The sequence below is a fragment of the Plodia interpunctella genome, chromosome 16 (genome assembly GCF_027563975.2).
Source record: "Plodia interpunctella isolate USDA-ARS_2022_Savannah chromosome 16, ilPloInte3.2, whole genome shotgun sequence".
Lineage (NCBI taxonomy): Eukaryota > Metazoa > Arthropoda > Insecta > Lepidoptera > Pyralidae > Plodia > Plodia interpunctella.
This window is the reverse complement of record NC_071309.1, coordinates 7,377,261-7,393,489: the sequence shown is the minus strand read 5'-3', so window position 1 is coordinate 7,393,489 and position 16,229 is coordinate 7,377,261. Positions and strand designations below refer to the sequence as shown.

Here is a 16,229-nt window from a genome sequence, read left to right as displayed (position 1 = left end):
TTGTCAGTTTTATTAAAAAGTGATGAATGCAGCGTAACACGAGTATTACTCACATAAAGAAACCCAGGATGAACTTGCATATAACGACATTAAATGCTTGTAAAACACGAAGTTGCGTGGAACGGAGCGGCGTGCGGCGCGGCCATACGGCGCGCGCGCTGACGGCTGTCTCAAAACTTCAAGTAATTACACTCAACTGTCTCTTGATAGTCTTCTTAAGTTACAACTTCCATATCGCCGGCATCTTACGGGAATTTAATATAATATTGTTCTAAAGTACGCCGACCGAGATTCCGGTTGGTTTGGCGCGAACAAATATAACTTTATTGTAGTTTTTTTTTGTTTTATAAACTTTGAAGTCTCCAATTTTGCAGTCTGAATTTGTTTTCGAGTATATTTTTATGAACATTATAAAGTCAAAAATAGGTTATGAATGTTAATCTATGTGTATTTTCGCAACATAACGTGATGTTGTGAACATTTTAATTGACATTTGTGCAAAATCATTCTCACTATTGCAAAAAAATAGTTAATATATAGGTATAAATCTATGTATGACACACATTATAAATGCTAGGATTTTATTTTAATATTTAGTTATAATAACAAACAACACCTTTCTCAATACACTATATGCTACGAAGAGCTACGAGTGCTACAGCTGTGCTACGAGTGCTACGATAATGCTACAACCGCCGTCATTCTCGTTTATTTTAATGTTATGTATATGTTTGATGCAGTAGAAAGAAAAATTCAAATGGAAATATATTTTTAAAATCGGTACATAAAAACAAAGTATCCACTCATTTTGACATTAAAAGTAAGTAATATTTGATGTGAAAGTAGATGCATATTTTTTTTTAGAATGAAATATGTATAATCACACATTTATATGCATGGAAATGAGAAATACTACCAGTATTTTTTGTGAAAATACCTATAATATGTAGCCAACGTCACTCATTACCGATATATTATATTGTCATTTCCCTCTAGCTCTTGAACTTCAATAAAACAGAGGAGCAGGAGGTAAATATAATCAGGTAATACACTTCAGGAACCTATCTACCGGAAAGCTATTGTTTTAGCGAAGTTACGACGGCGAACGCAGCGTATATCGGAACGTCGGGGAATCTTACAGGGCTACGAGTAGTGTTGGGAGAAGGCTCGAGTCTCGGACTTATTGAAGTCGCAACTTGAGTCTACAAACTTAAGAGCATCGATATTGACAGTAGACCAAATTGAGTATGTTGTTGGACGTTCTAGACAATTCAGTTCATTATTTAAGTATTGTTTGTTATGTGGTTGGCGTTGTTTTATTGTATTGTATCTATTGAGCAAAATTTGAAATACAAAAATATCAATAAATATATAATAGATTTTTTTATTAAAGCTGACATATTTATAGGAGACAGATAAACACTTCATTAATTCATTCACTAACTTAGTTATTATACATACTTAGTTCATACGTAAGAAACTGACAATAAATTTTATTATTATTAATTGAATAACCCTCAATAACTACTCCCCTACCTGATCCTAATTTGTTTAAATATGTGGAACTACTCAGCAAATATTAATTACTACGAATAGATCTGTCTCGAGTCTGTAACTCCAGCGCAATTCACAAACCTATTGAAAATATATGAAAATATGAAATTTTTAATATGAAAATTTTGCGCTCACGCTCACTCAAACTTTATACTCGAGTCAGCCCGTTACAACACTAAAATCGAGCGTTCTTGTAATACAATTTGCTAAACGTCCGGAAATCTTATATAAAAGTCGATAGGGAATATTCCGTCATTACCTTAAGCCAGCAGTAAATCGTTTTCGGTTTTCAGCACCAACTTTGACAATATTGAGGCGTTTCATTTACAACGATGTCTTGTGTCTAGGGTTACCATGAGTTAGGGATTTTTCTGAAATTACTGGATTTTTTCAAACATAATGAAGTCTTTCAGTCGGCAGTTGATCCTTACATAATATTATAAATGTGAAAATAAGTTTGTTTGTTACCTCTTAACGCTCTATCTGCTCAATCTTCTTGAAAATTTGTTTACTTAAAATGTAGTTTGAAGTACGGAGAAGGACATACGGTACATTTCATCCCGGAATAATAAATGTTCCCACGGAAAATTTATGAGGTCGAAGCCGCAAGCAGAAGCTAGTTTTGTTGTATTTGACATAAGTAATCACTAGATAAATATCAGGACAAGATAGGAAATAATTTATAATAGTATATTATGGTGCAGAGGACAAGGAAAAATACCTACTTTGTCAAAATATTTTCAGTTTACATTAATTGTAAGCAGACGTATCTCGTACATGTGAAATCAAATTGCAGTACCCTTGCGGTAAAATAAACTTCATCAGGTGTGTGTCTGCTTAGAAATTTCAACACGCGTGGTCGTGACGACTTTGCAACCTGTTCAATAATATATATAATAAAACCCACCCGCTTTTCAACTTTTCGCGGCAACCCTACATGGCGCTGATGGAACATAGATATGTAAATGTTTTCAATAAGGCGCCGCGGGGCCGTCGTGGACTATACACATGATAATTTTGCACATCACGGGTCCAATAGACGGTGTTCCTCTTAGGTACGTATAGGAGGAAGTTTCCCGAGCACTGGTGAACTTTGCGCCAGCTTAGTGTGTTTAGTTCGTAATTTACATCAATAAACACGTGATAGTTTCAGAGTTAAGTAAAATCTTAGGAGCTACGGCTTTGTATTAAACCGATAGGTGGAAAGGAAGTCTCTATTTTATTTATTTGTCGTAAAATAGAAGTATTCGTATTTCGCGAAATGGAAAATGGCTTTAGCAGACAGGCCAATCGGGAACATAGCTGACAATGACAGCCGCAGTAGCGCGCGGTAATCGTGTACAAGTGTATTAACATAGAATAACAAAAGTAATCAGACCAGACTGAACAACGAGTTTGCATAATATTAGCCCGCGTCTCCGCCTATTAGACAAAATCCACTACAGACATAAATTGGTACAAATTAAAGACTGTGTAGAATAATAAATTTGGAATTAAAGTCTTCGATATTAACATGGGAGCGAAAGAGGTGTCGTCTGCTTCTTCTCCCACGCAATTGTAAGTCAAACAAGGGATTCATGAGGGCTATAAACTAAATATTCTCATAGACGATTCTTCTCATAGGCTAGCAATCTGTCCCAATTCCACATTAGCCCGCTCTCTAAACGTGGCCTTCTAATTTCGCAACTCTCGACTCTGTCTACCCCGTAAGGTATAAAAACTTGGTTCTGTATCGGTATAGATTAAAAGCAGTGCCGACCGACGTATCGTATTCACTGTGCTGAAGTCGATTGTTGGCCGGAGTGAAACTTAAGAAATAAATTATAAAGTCATCGCAATCAAAATATTTTGAGTAAGAGGTGTCCAGAAGGCTGGCATATATCTCGCTGACTATCCCAGATAATAAACATTGCCTTTTAACGTGGCAATGTTAGCCTTCTAGGCACGTTACCTCAAGGTAACGAACTGTAGGGATTGGCATTTTTGTAAATATAATGTATTTATTTCTTATTCTTTTTGTTCGTTATTTTTAAGTTTTAATTTTTAATTAGTTGTAGTTTAATGTAAAGAAATTATTATATCACATAAAAGTTTGTATGTCAGTCCAATAAAGTGAATAAATAAGGGGGAAGTGGAGGAAACTGACAAGCTGCAGGGTAGACAGGCAGATTATTATGTCAGTCCAATAAAAAAAGTAATAAAGTTCCACTTCCACAATGTGAGATACATTTCTATTTTAGTTTGTATCGTCGTATTATCATTCATCAAAGTGTAGTAAATTTTGTAGGAAAACTCACGAATTCATTCCAGTGTGCTGCCTATACGTTTCTTCACGACCGTATGAGAGCTCATTTCCGGGGCAATCTCCTTTACTGCCCATTTTTCAGCATCGTTTATGATCAGCGTTATTTAGCTTATGTCAACTGGATGGGCATTTATTTATGTATGCCTATGTGATGAAAATATTTTTTTACTTGGTAGCAAGTAGCATTATTATGAATACACGTACCTCTCAATGCAATGGGGAAGAAGCGATAAAAATATTTATTTGATTAAAGCCTATTCTCATTTCAATAATAAATCTATCATATAATATTAGTGAACATATGTGCCACGTGCAAAAAAAAGAGGGGAGAAAGTGGACCTCGAGCTCCGATGCTTAAAAACTGTGGAAGGAACCAATAAAACGCTCAAATGAAAGAAAGTGGAAATCCTTATTGTACCTAAATAATCTTCATCGTCTAGTGACACAATCCAAGTGATTATTGTTTTCCAACTAGCTTTTCCGTCCGCTTATAACTTATTATTCATTTTATCCACCTGACTTTAGTTTTTCATCGGATCGCGATATTTGGCATACACCCTTTGATACGAATATGCACACAGGAATTTTGTCCATACAGCGTCAAAAAATACTTGTCATTTTTAACACTCCGTTATTTTACAAATCCCTATAGTCTTTTCATTATATCCTACTTGATAGTGAGTTTTGATGCTCTTTAGTCCTTATGTCAATTAAAAAAATGGAATCAGTAATTAAAATTGAATAGGGCCGTGTAGTTTTCTTTTTGATCCTGTGCAGCATTTTTGATCGAAGTGACGAAATAAATTAGATTTAAATAGTGACCTCAGGTAGGAAAGAATGGCGGTCCACCGGTTAAGCCCATGATCAAAAAGTTGCAGCTTCGAATCCTGTATTGGCAGCATAACATTTATATTATTTTTCATAAGACACCACTTGTTCCATGAGAAGAAAAACATCGTTAGTCTACACACTACTGGACTATTTAGTAACATAGTATGTATGCGACTACTTACTATATGGAAATAGGATGCCAGCTTAATTAAAATCTGACACCAATGCGTATAACAACACACGATAAAAAATAAAGACCTCAAATTAGTGATGCCTTCCCAAACAGTCTTCAAAGTGACGAGATCCTTCGGCTTGTGTCGGGCAGACCGCCACAGCGCCTTGGTGTTGTTCCGTGGCGCTCGCCACTGATCGTGCCTTGCGAAGCTGTGACCGAATGCCATGTACACGTCCGGCTTATCCTCCTCCTTGATTTCTCTTGTTATCTCTACTGCCGCGTATTCTGATTTCTGTACATTAATATTTTAGACATTCAAGATATTTAAGATCTCTGGTCCTAAGCAATGTGTCGCGATAAAACCTATACAAGATTTTAAGTTAGACCATCCGCGCTTACAACTGAATAAAACCTCATCAAATTCCATCCAGTAGTTACGTTTTGCGCGAACAAACATAGCCCACTTACAGTTTTATTATATGTACTTCTATAAGTACATATAATAAAACTGTATAAAAAGTTGAACAAAATGCATTACAATGTAAAAATTGTTATTGATTAAAGATAATTATAATTTCAAAACATTCCGAGAAATGAACGTATCAATAATTTCAATCGCTCTTATTAATGGCTGTTTGTAAAGTTGTCTGGTACATTTACCGGGCGACGGAGCGGAGCTGAGTGGAGTGTGCGAATGGGCCCAACTTGGAATCGTTGAGATATCGATGTGCTGCGAAACTGGGGATCATGTTCCGGAACTCGGCAAACTTTCGGCGCGCCGTGATTGCTTCGATAGTTTTTGAGATTGATCCGGGCAAACAGACAAATTAAAGTTGCTTTAATGCTTCGGATCTTTGCTTTGTAAACTGTAGTTTTGTTTTGTGATCATTTTATGTAATCCGCTGGGTTTATCTGCACCAATTACATATGAGTCTTGACGAAACGTAGGTAACGTTTCGTCATGACTCATATGTAGTATTTGTAATCAGCGCTAGGATAAACACGTTTAGGTTTTGCTAATATCAAACACTTAATTATAGTATCTATAGAATCTTAGATGATTTTTTCGACGATTAAATAGGCATAAGATCAAAGATCTCTACAGATAATTTGGGCAAAAATGTTTATTTATCTTTTGAGTTTTATTTGAGAATGACGAGATAATAGTATTTTCGAATCTCGGCCGTTTTATATGATTTGGTAAATCATTTGGTATACTTTTATGTGTCAGAGAAGGCGATTAGGGTGGCCATAAACTTCAGGGTTGAGTCGTAAAACACCGCAAACATCGGTAAACCTAGAAGACTGACTTTCCTCACTGCGACCTGAGGAGTTCTATTCTTGAAATGTATGACTCAGTGAAAGTGATTTTCATTTGTCAACAGTATTACATCAATATCATTACAAAAATAGCTACGACTCGTTGCGGGTATAACATCTACGTAATCACATCGTTAAAAGTATAGCTATTAAATACAAAAATAATGAGAAGAAATGAACCAAACAGCTTAAAATCAATGGTTCGACAAAGATGGATACAATACAAATTATAGGCAAAAAAGGTAGGCAGGATTTCAAGCTTTACACGTGAAGCCGAAATTTTATTAATTAATCTATCGTATATACTTATCTATATGTAACCATATATACTTGTAAAATTCTTACGTATCTGACAGACAGCGCATAAGCGAAACTACAAGAATTTTAAACATACTAAAATTAAGTACCTTTATTTTCTAAAAACTTTCACACGCATACGTACCCGCGGGCAAAAGCGAGTCCTAAAATATAGAATATGTAATATCAGCGAAACCTTCAACGAGATTGAACTTTTTGGTGAAATCCTCGACTATGCAAAGTGGTTAATGAATTCTCTGGAAGTAGAGGGGCTGGGTCGCCGCGGGTCGGAGGCGTATGCAGATGTATGTTTGTCCAGTCATTACCGCCGGGATGTTTGCCGAAGCTGGCCGTCGCAAGGACCTACCGGCGCAAGTTACAGGAGAATCATTTCTTGCTTAATAAATATATTCTGATCTATTTTTACCACCAATCAGAGTTTGACAGAAGTATTAACTGTAAATTCCACTCATAGGGGATGAATTATAGCCACTTTTCTCTGTTTCAAAATCTCACTAACCAATAAGCTATAAATGATATAATTGATTCTGTAACAACCCTTTAATCAGCCGATACAATTAAGTGAAAATACAATGAGACGTCTGTTTATATTGTGAAAATCTATAGATAAGTATACTATAGTAAGACAAAGAATCACTTCTAATATAACTTTAAATGTATATTGCTATCGAATGCTTTTTTCAGTGAACAGTAATAATTATGTTTTTTCGAAAAATATTAATAGAATTCATCAATATGATTTGATTTTTTTCTAATTTCGTAGTCACCTAAAAGCCTATAAACCATTCAGCTAGTTAAAATACAACAGACAATAAAATTTTATAGTTATCTATACCAAGATATGTCAACAGTACAGCAACAGCAATCGTGTGACTTGCACCACGTTACAACAGCATTACGTATGCATCAGAAGACCCCATTTTTGCATTTGTAATGGGGATCATTGTGTAATTATTCACTCGTTAGTGTGAACCAATCTATAGGGAAGGGACGGGCGACGTCGCCCGATTTCGAATGCAAAACATCGGCTTGAAGATTTCCTTCGACGCAAGATGGCGGGAATAAATCTACTTTTATAATGAAATCTTTGGGCGTAATATTGATTTCTGCCGTCTTTTTGTTGCGCGTCTCACGTATTTTAAGGGTGGGTTTAGCGTTCAAAAAACGGTACACGTCAACTTTAACGTACGCAGAAAAGGTACGCTATTATATCTAAACGTCAACGTCAAACGTCAACGGCGCATCGGTTAACATCTACGTCAAGACGGTGCAACACACCCTAATAAAGCTGAATAGTTAAAAGTATTTTTAATACTTATCGGATTTTAGTGAGTAGGTATGTAAATACAATATTCAATTTATCAATTGCAATATTAATTGAACTTTGTCACAAAGTAACATCAAAAATATTTTATTAGCACACATAACTTCTTATATAGATCTATTGATATATACTAACAACAATGTATTGTTAGATAGCATTATACTTAATTGAATTGTGGAACGTATTTTTTTACCAATTCTTTCCAATCAAAAGAAACAAGGCAAACCGAAATACAATAAGCGATATTTATTCATTGTTTCTGTAATTGGCTTTTTAACTTGTTCAATGAAGCGTACGAAAATAATGAAAAAGTGTGAAGTTGTGAATCAATCGTAATATTTCTAGAAAATAACAATAATACAGAATTGACACTTGATAAATTCCATTATTTAGTAACACGTAGCGCGCTTACCGTTTTATAGGAATATTCTAGTTGTTACAGTCGCTGTCTTTTGGATAATATAGATTATTGATATAAAAAATGAAAATATGAAATCTTCATCACTCATTTTTTTTAATGCTAAAAGTTTTTTTTTGTTGATCTATGGTAAAGGGCATGGAAGATGATGAAAGCGAATATTATATCAATTGCATTGCATTTTGGCATTGCATATTTGCATTGAATCAATATTGGCAATAGACTTAGCATTTAAAGTTCCGTACCTCAAAAAATGAAACGGCGATCACCTTCGATATCTATTTTCATTATATTATATCCTTTTTCAAAGGTATTCTTTTCCCTGTGCAGACTGGTAGAAAAAGGCTTCAAGTCCGCCTTTTACATGTTTTTGCAATAAAGTTAAATAAATCCAAATAATAAAGGAAACAAGTTTCGGATGCAGTTTCGGAGCTATCATTCTGTGCTATAACTACGTTATGCTTTGTGTTTGTTTCTTCTGATTTAATCAAGGTGGGGTTGGCGCAGGGCCAGGCGAGGCGCTACACGAAAACATGGTCACGTAACGCGGAACCGTACGTGACCGGAGATATTACTTCTAACATTTAACTTATTGATAACTTAGTAAACAAAGAGTTACGGCTTCTCAACCGTATTGATATTTTAGTCGACTTGACGGGACTGCGGGGATAGTTCTGTGTCCAATGTTTTGTTATTTTTAAATTAAAACAACGACGCTTATAATAACTTATCATTGTAATTTGATATTAGAATTTATTCTATAGCTAATAAAATTATGTTTCATTTGTGATAAAATACTGTTTTAAATTGAACTTAAACATCTCAAACTTGTAATGAATATATTTTTTCTTCTATATTTTGCCCATTACATCCACTGCAACAGGATATAAACCTCCTATAGTGTCCAATACAACGTACTACATATGATACAAATTATAAAACATTAACACATAGTGACTTCTAATTTGACTATTCAGATGCCAGACTGAAAAGCAGTAAAACTCGAGTTTAAATACACAATTGGAAAACAACCTCAAAAGGTACTCTGAGCCGAAACGCACTGGGGTTAAAAATGGCCCACCTTTGTAGCTGAGCGCACTTAGTTCCAAAGAGCGCAACGCCACTCCGGCAAATGCTAAACCACGACACAAATTGAACATGTTACAGATACATCTACACGGAAAATATCAATATATTTGGACTTGACTAGAACACCACAATCGCTAGTTATATTATGAACGGGAAATTAAATTTGTTTCTTACCTCTACAAATATATACTCAACCAATGTTTTTGAAATTTCTCGTACATATAGTTAAGAGTAAGGAGAAGCACAGAAGCTATCTTTCATTACTCACAGAAAAAAGTACTATTCTCTAGGGAATTTCATGATACTCACATGAAAAATGCTATTGGCAAAAGATTAAATATTTAAAAATATAATATTGTTTTCATACATTATAGCTCCAGAAGGGTCAACGTTTTTCAAAGTCGATAAATATATATTTATATAACAAATTATACACCAAAACCTCCTCAGGAATCACTCTATTTATTGATGAAAACTGTATGAAAATCCATGAACTAGTATTTGAGTTTATCGCGAACAAAGTCCACTGCCGCATCTAGTAAGGATGACAACAATAGTTTCACAACACTAGATTTCTGTTCAATTTATAATTTGAGCCCAACAAGGTGGTGCATCCATTCCCGGCTTCATGCAAAGGTCTCCCCCGAATAACTTAGGATTGTTTGCATAAAAACTGAATCTCCGAATAGCTCGTTTAGGAACAGTCGGCGTAATTTGCATACAATAACAGGAGCTAGCCTCAGCTTGGTAAAGAGCCCTCGGTAAAATCCGAATTTCCACTCGTGCATACAATCATCAAGTACCAAGCTCTAGAACGGGTGTGCCTACTAACTTTTGGCTACACGCCGTCCTAGGTGAGCGACGCAACGCTACATGAATACATGTATGAATAATATTCTATTTTATAGCGGTTACAAAACTGGTCACAAGTGAACACCCAAATTTTTTCTTACATTTATATCCCCGGTGAGAGCCCTAGGTCTGTTAAATCATTTAAGAATGATTATATACATTTATTTATTTCATACTTTAATATCCACCATTATTGATTATAAACCAAAAAAATAAATCGTAAATTATTTCAATCATAATGTTACATTACGTAAAATTTGAATGGTTTTAAAAAACAAAGGTTATAAAATGCATTTAAAGAATGGGTTGCACCAGTCAATTTTGACGTTAACTTTAACCTGCGCAGTAAAACGCAAAGTACGCTATTTAGTCTAAACATCAGGGGCGCGCAGGTTAAAGTCAACGTCAAAATTGACTGGTGTAACTCACACTAAGTATAATTTCTATGTTGTAAATTAATTATGGATTCAATGCGTGAAAGCTCGCAAAGCTTCAGGGTAAACGAATTAACATTTACAGTGCTTTAAACAACAGGGTTTTTCCGCTTCCGTGCCTCCGAAAGGAGCACAATACGCGTTACTCGGGTTCCGTCGGAAAAAAATTGGATCTCTTTGAGCGGAAAGAGCGGTGTTTTGTAAATAAACATCCAGTTGTTATCAGCCGTCGACACTCCAGCGGCTTTGACGAAACATTTAATAAAAATGCACTTCTGTCTGTCTGTTGCCCAGCGCGGCGGACTTTATCTGTGAGTATGGGAGCGCTCAAGGATAAATTATGTCGGTACTTACGGTCGGTACGCGAAAGATGAAAATTAATGAGCTAAAAGTGAGTTCTTGCGATGCGACGGGACGGGAGGCAAAACTTAAGCGTTTAATGCTGTTTGATTCGTTTTATATTTTTAGTGGGGTGCGCTGCTGAATAATGGTGCCTCGTTTGCCCGGCTTTAGACTTGATAATTTCCCGCTAAATGCACTCGGTTACATTGTTTTTAATTTAAATTTAATGTTATTATACCACAGCCATTGATGGCGCATACTAAGGAAACTATAAAAGAAAATAATTTTTATTCAAATAATTATAGATTCACATAATTTTGCAATAATACTATATATTAGCACGAGCGTAGCCACGAGCCTGTCACTCACACAAAGTAAACTATTTGACAGCACCAAGAATGAGAGGAGTGTATCTGTGGTGAAAATATTTATTTTGCTAAAAAAAAACTTTTCTTTTGCTAAAAAGGAAACTATGGTCCTTTTCATTGTTCTTTAAGATCTGACTACAAGTATATGTGTATACATGTAGTAAGTGAAACCAAGCAATTATTACTGAACAGAACACAATAAACTATTGAATATATTTCATATACATCATAATAATTATACAGAATACCTTAATCAAAATTTGTAGCGACGACGCGGCCAGGCCGTCGATCACACGTCACGGACCCTCCTCACAGCATATCGGGCCCGAAATACCTATTCAAAAATCACTTTCGTAATAAACCCGCATTGTAAGCACAAATTACGAGAACTTGCGACGTTGCTTAACACAAATTGATTACTTTACGAAGTACCTCGAGGTAATAAATGTAAAAATTTCGAATCCATTACACCAAAGTTTTGATATTAGGCACGTACCTTAATTTTGTTGATGGAAAACTTGACTCTTCTTAAACTCCTTATGAAAAAGTTTTTTTTAAATCCCGCCTAGAGAGTTCAAGGGGCTAATGAAGAGCGAACTCAATTTTCCTTGAGACGGCGGACGCTCGCCGAGTCGCAGGTTGGTCGGAATTTCTGCTGGAATATAGAAAAGTGTTGCGAGCCGCGAGCACGGACTGTTATTGATTGGTCCGACGGATCCAATTTGCCGGCTTACGTCTGAAAAGAAACGGTAAAGCTTAAAGTACACAGAGCTGTTTGCCTGGCCCGTTGACGGGGTCCTAATGACTGAGCTGAAGGGAAATACATTAGCACCTATAAATAGCTTTCCTCTTGTTTGAAAGCAGAGTAAATAACATGACAATTGTCGGCAGTTTCGTTTTTATTACGATTTTATTAGTTTAGAGATTTACGAATTGTATTTTCTAAATTTAGTATTTTCTATAGCTGTTCACTTCTCTTTCACTTCGATGTATGGATAATGTAATAATACCAATTAATTTAATGAAAATGAAAAATTTAGCATCAAAACGACGTATTCAGGATACTTTGATCAGGAGTCAGCTTTATTTTGGGTTCATTATTTCTTGTTTTCATGTAAGTAAATTACTGGTACTTCATGTAGTGTAGCTACTACATCAAGTACCAGTAATTTACTTACCTTAGCGAGCGCAGGACTGCTGTAGCGATCTTCCTTACCTGAGTGTGTTATCGCTAACACTGGTATCGGAATTTATTCAATTTTCCTAAAGCCATCTCACATGACTTTCAGCTTCCTACTACCATCTAGTAACGAGTAGTCGTCGCATATACACTAGAAAAACAAATAAGTGTTCAACCATAAAATAGTAGTGATTTAGCTATTATACCTAAACGTATTTCATGCCCCAACGAGTGTCTGCGAAAGTATTAATTAAATATTTATTTATAGTACTTACGGTGGCGTCTACTAAGTTTTTACTAATATGACTCGCCAAGTCGACACGCTAAGAAGAAGCAGTATAGGGGGGTTAGTGCAGGTTCGCATTTCACTTCTGACCATCGAATCGATTCGAAGTGAGACGCAGCGAACCAATCACATTGCGCCATTGTGACGCAACGACAACCACACTGCAATGTAACTGGTTTGCTGCGTCTCACTTCGAATCGATTCGATGGTGAGAAGTCAAATACAAATCCGCATTTACCCCTCAGATCTTGATCCAACTGCTGTAAAAACTCAATGAAATTTGATGCGCCTCGAAGCATGGCACATTGGGGCCGCCATATTTCTGTACAATCGCGGTGACGAGTCCGAGATTACACTTTTATCCTGATTGCGGCCTACTGGAAATAATGCGCTCCTTATATCTCCTTTTTTGCGACTTTCACGCTCGGAATATGAACGTTCACTGTTATATTACCGCTTTTCTATACGAATACGCATCGACAATATTATTTGGAATGTTATTTGCTGCTGCTAGCTCTTCAGGTTCGAACATGGAAGTGAGAATGTAGGTCGTAATGAAATTGTGTAAGATTTGTTAGAACATTGCAATTATTAATTTTCATGTAGAAAATATCCAGAAAATAATACACGGCAAAATAGTGTGTCCAAATCAGCTCAAAGATGAGATCCATTCGATTCAAAACAAACTTTCTATAAAACGGCAAATATTAATATAATTTTCTTTAACACAATCTGTTGATTCAGATGACATTTTTATCCTGCAACCATGACCAATGTCACGTACACAGTCATAGTTTAAAAATAAATATAGGATAGAACAGTGAACAATGCTTCTCCATATTTTTCTATATTCGAAGGCCAGTGATGTAATAAAAAAGTAGAGGACGTATGACGTGAGGTGATATTTACTGGGTTCCCTACGCGCAGAATAGAGTAATAATAATTATAAAAGAAATGTTACATTTCACATAATTTTAATCTATAGAGGTGTGCTTCATGTTTATCTAAAATGTATTTATATGATATTTTATAATCTAGCTAGATAAATAGTTCTATCTTTGCCGCTTCCTGCTTGATCCTGGCAAAATAAAACTATAAGAAGTGCGGGCTTGATATCGTCAAGGATGATTTGCGTGCCAATCATTATTCGCCTACCCTTATCCCACTTTATGTGTGGTCGGTACAGCATGTCAGCCTGCCCGCTTCACCTTGTCTCATGTTAACCGATCTGTTACATTTTGCAATTGCAATACATGCCAAAAAGATGCCGAAAACCGTGCAAAATGGAGGAAAAATTATAAAAGAGGAATCCGAGCTCCGACGCTGTATGCCAGAGAGGCAACCGACCGAAAATCCAGCAAAAAAATGCTCAAATTAGAGAGTTAAATCCTTATTTATAAAAACAATCTTTAAAAGAGATTTCATTTTTGTACCTAAAAATCCAATTTAATTACAAATCTCCATAAACAACAGGCAGGCTGTAACGGTATAATCTTAACTAATTGGGGATGTTCCAGGATGGATTAGCAGAAAAAAACTTTAACCCCACGATCACCTGCCGGCAGTATTTCAACTTTATGGACGCTCTGCCTGTCCCTAAATAATAATTAATCTTGTAATTAAAATTAAATGCTGCACGGTGGAAAGCATATCAAGTGAGATCGCCTGAAATCATTTTAATAATATATAATTGTCTGCCTGTAATAGTAAGTACCTATCTATGTTTTAACAAAATAACGTACAAGATTCGCGAGAAAAAAGTGATGTTATTTTTATGACGACAGCACTCTAGCTACAAGATTCCATTTAAAACTAGCAATACAATTGGTTTGCTGAGTTTTCGGCTGCCTTCAAGGAGAGCTGCGTTCTAGTCAACCAAATGTATAATGAACTGTTGTAACACTATAAGTTGTAACTGAAGTTACATTTTCTTTCGATAAAACATTTTTACTTACTGTTTGTATGTTTTGAAATGTAAAACAGTGTATAAATGCAATGGAGCAGTACACAGAAAATGTACACAAATTCAAATAAGTCCTTTATAATTTCTTAGAGCGAGGCCCCATTGCTCCGTCATGCTCCGTTGCGATGACACAGCACGTTGCCGCTCCGTTGTTTTTTTATATATTGACATGTTTCGACGTGCGTCAAAATTCCTCACAATTTCTTTGATGTTTTGCTTTGATCTGTCGACGTCAACGCGACAGAGGAAAACAGTAGTAGTGGAGATACGATACAGCAATGTCGAATATATCTAATCATGTGGCCGCCGTTGTTAGAAACCATAAATAAATATGTATATTCCAGTTCTTTTATGGCAACATTAATGTGATAAAATGAATGTCATTCTCTTCTTCCGCTAACACTGGCGCTGAAAACGTCGCGTGTGTACATACCACTTTCCTTTCACAATAAATTGTTTTAATCTGTTGCCAAAAGTAATCACTCATATAGGTACGCGTCGCATACTGTAACTCACCTAGAATGCGGTAAAAGTTTTAATGACCAATACGAATGCGGTAAAAGATAATTGATTCAGCGGATTATTACGGATTGAGTTTATGGAGTCCCTGACCATATCATTATACACTTACAATGCCTGTACTCATACATATATTTTATGACTATAGCCGATATGAAACCATAGATATGTAGGCATCACCTCATGTGCATGGATACAAAGGACTGTTGTTTTTTTATGTTTGTATTATTATTATCATTAGCAGCATTGCGGGGTATGGGTAACAGTATCCTATGGCCATATAGGATAGCGCTGTGTTGTCATTTTGGAGCAAATCTATATTAAAACTCTTGCGTTACTGAGTGACTGACTGACAGACAACGCACAGCCGTATAAAGCTGAAATTTGGTGTGTAGGTTCCTAGGACAGTGTAGGGGAGCACTAAGAAGGAATTCCTGAAATCTTTACGGGAAACGGATTTTTACTCACATACGAAGTTGTAGGCAAAAGCTTTTACGTGCTGTCAAATATTTTTTATATAAAATTACTAAGATAATTTTAAGCTAAATTGTTACTAACTTTTAGGATTAAAGTTATCTGAATATACTGTTGTTATTATTATTATTATTATATTGGGACCTCATTCTGACTTCTATTAATTAGTTGGAAATTTCAGCTTTGACTTGTAATATCCTCTAGACCACTTTCCAAAGTGCCTACTTCTTTTTTTACCTAAGTTTTTATTCATGGTCTGATCTGTTGATTTGTTTTCGATGAAATTAATAAAAACAAAAATATAGTTTACATATTCTGTTAATTTTGTTTGTGTTTTCACATACCTACTAAATCAGTTATTTTGGGTCGTCTTACTATGGCTTGATACCAGCTACTATAATGATTTTAGAAAATTCAAGTTGTAGATATATTACGCAAATTGCAATTTATTTATATTCATTACTTTGTATGTGTAAA

At 35.5% G+C, this 16,229-nt stretch overlaps 1 protein-coding gene and 1 long non-coding RNA gene across 12 annotated transcripts in view; one reads left to right on the top strand and one right to left on the bottom strand.

Moving 5' to 3' along the window:
• bru3 (bruno 3) overlaps positions 1 to 16,229 on the top strand; it is a 616,612-nt gene that overhangs the window by 573,485 nt on the left and 26,898 nt on the right. The gene's annotated exons all lie outside the window — the stretch shown is intronic.
• LOC128676785 (uncharacterized) lies at positions 11,531 to 13,555 on the bottom strand. 2 transcript variants are annotated; one of them, XR_008405462.1, is made up of 5 exons: positions 13,035 to 13,555; positions 12,786 to 12,833; positions 12,547 to 12,661; positions 11,827 to 12,066; positions 11,531 to 11,664 (listed from the first exon to the last, which is right to left on the bottom strand). It is a non-coding gene; the product is annotated as an uncharacterized LOC128676785 (long non-coding RNA). The 2 variants fall into 2 exon arrangements; XR_008405461.1 differs by lacking the exon at positions 12,786 to 12,833.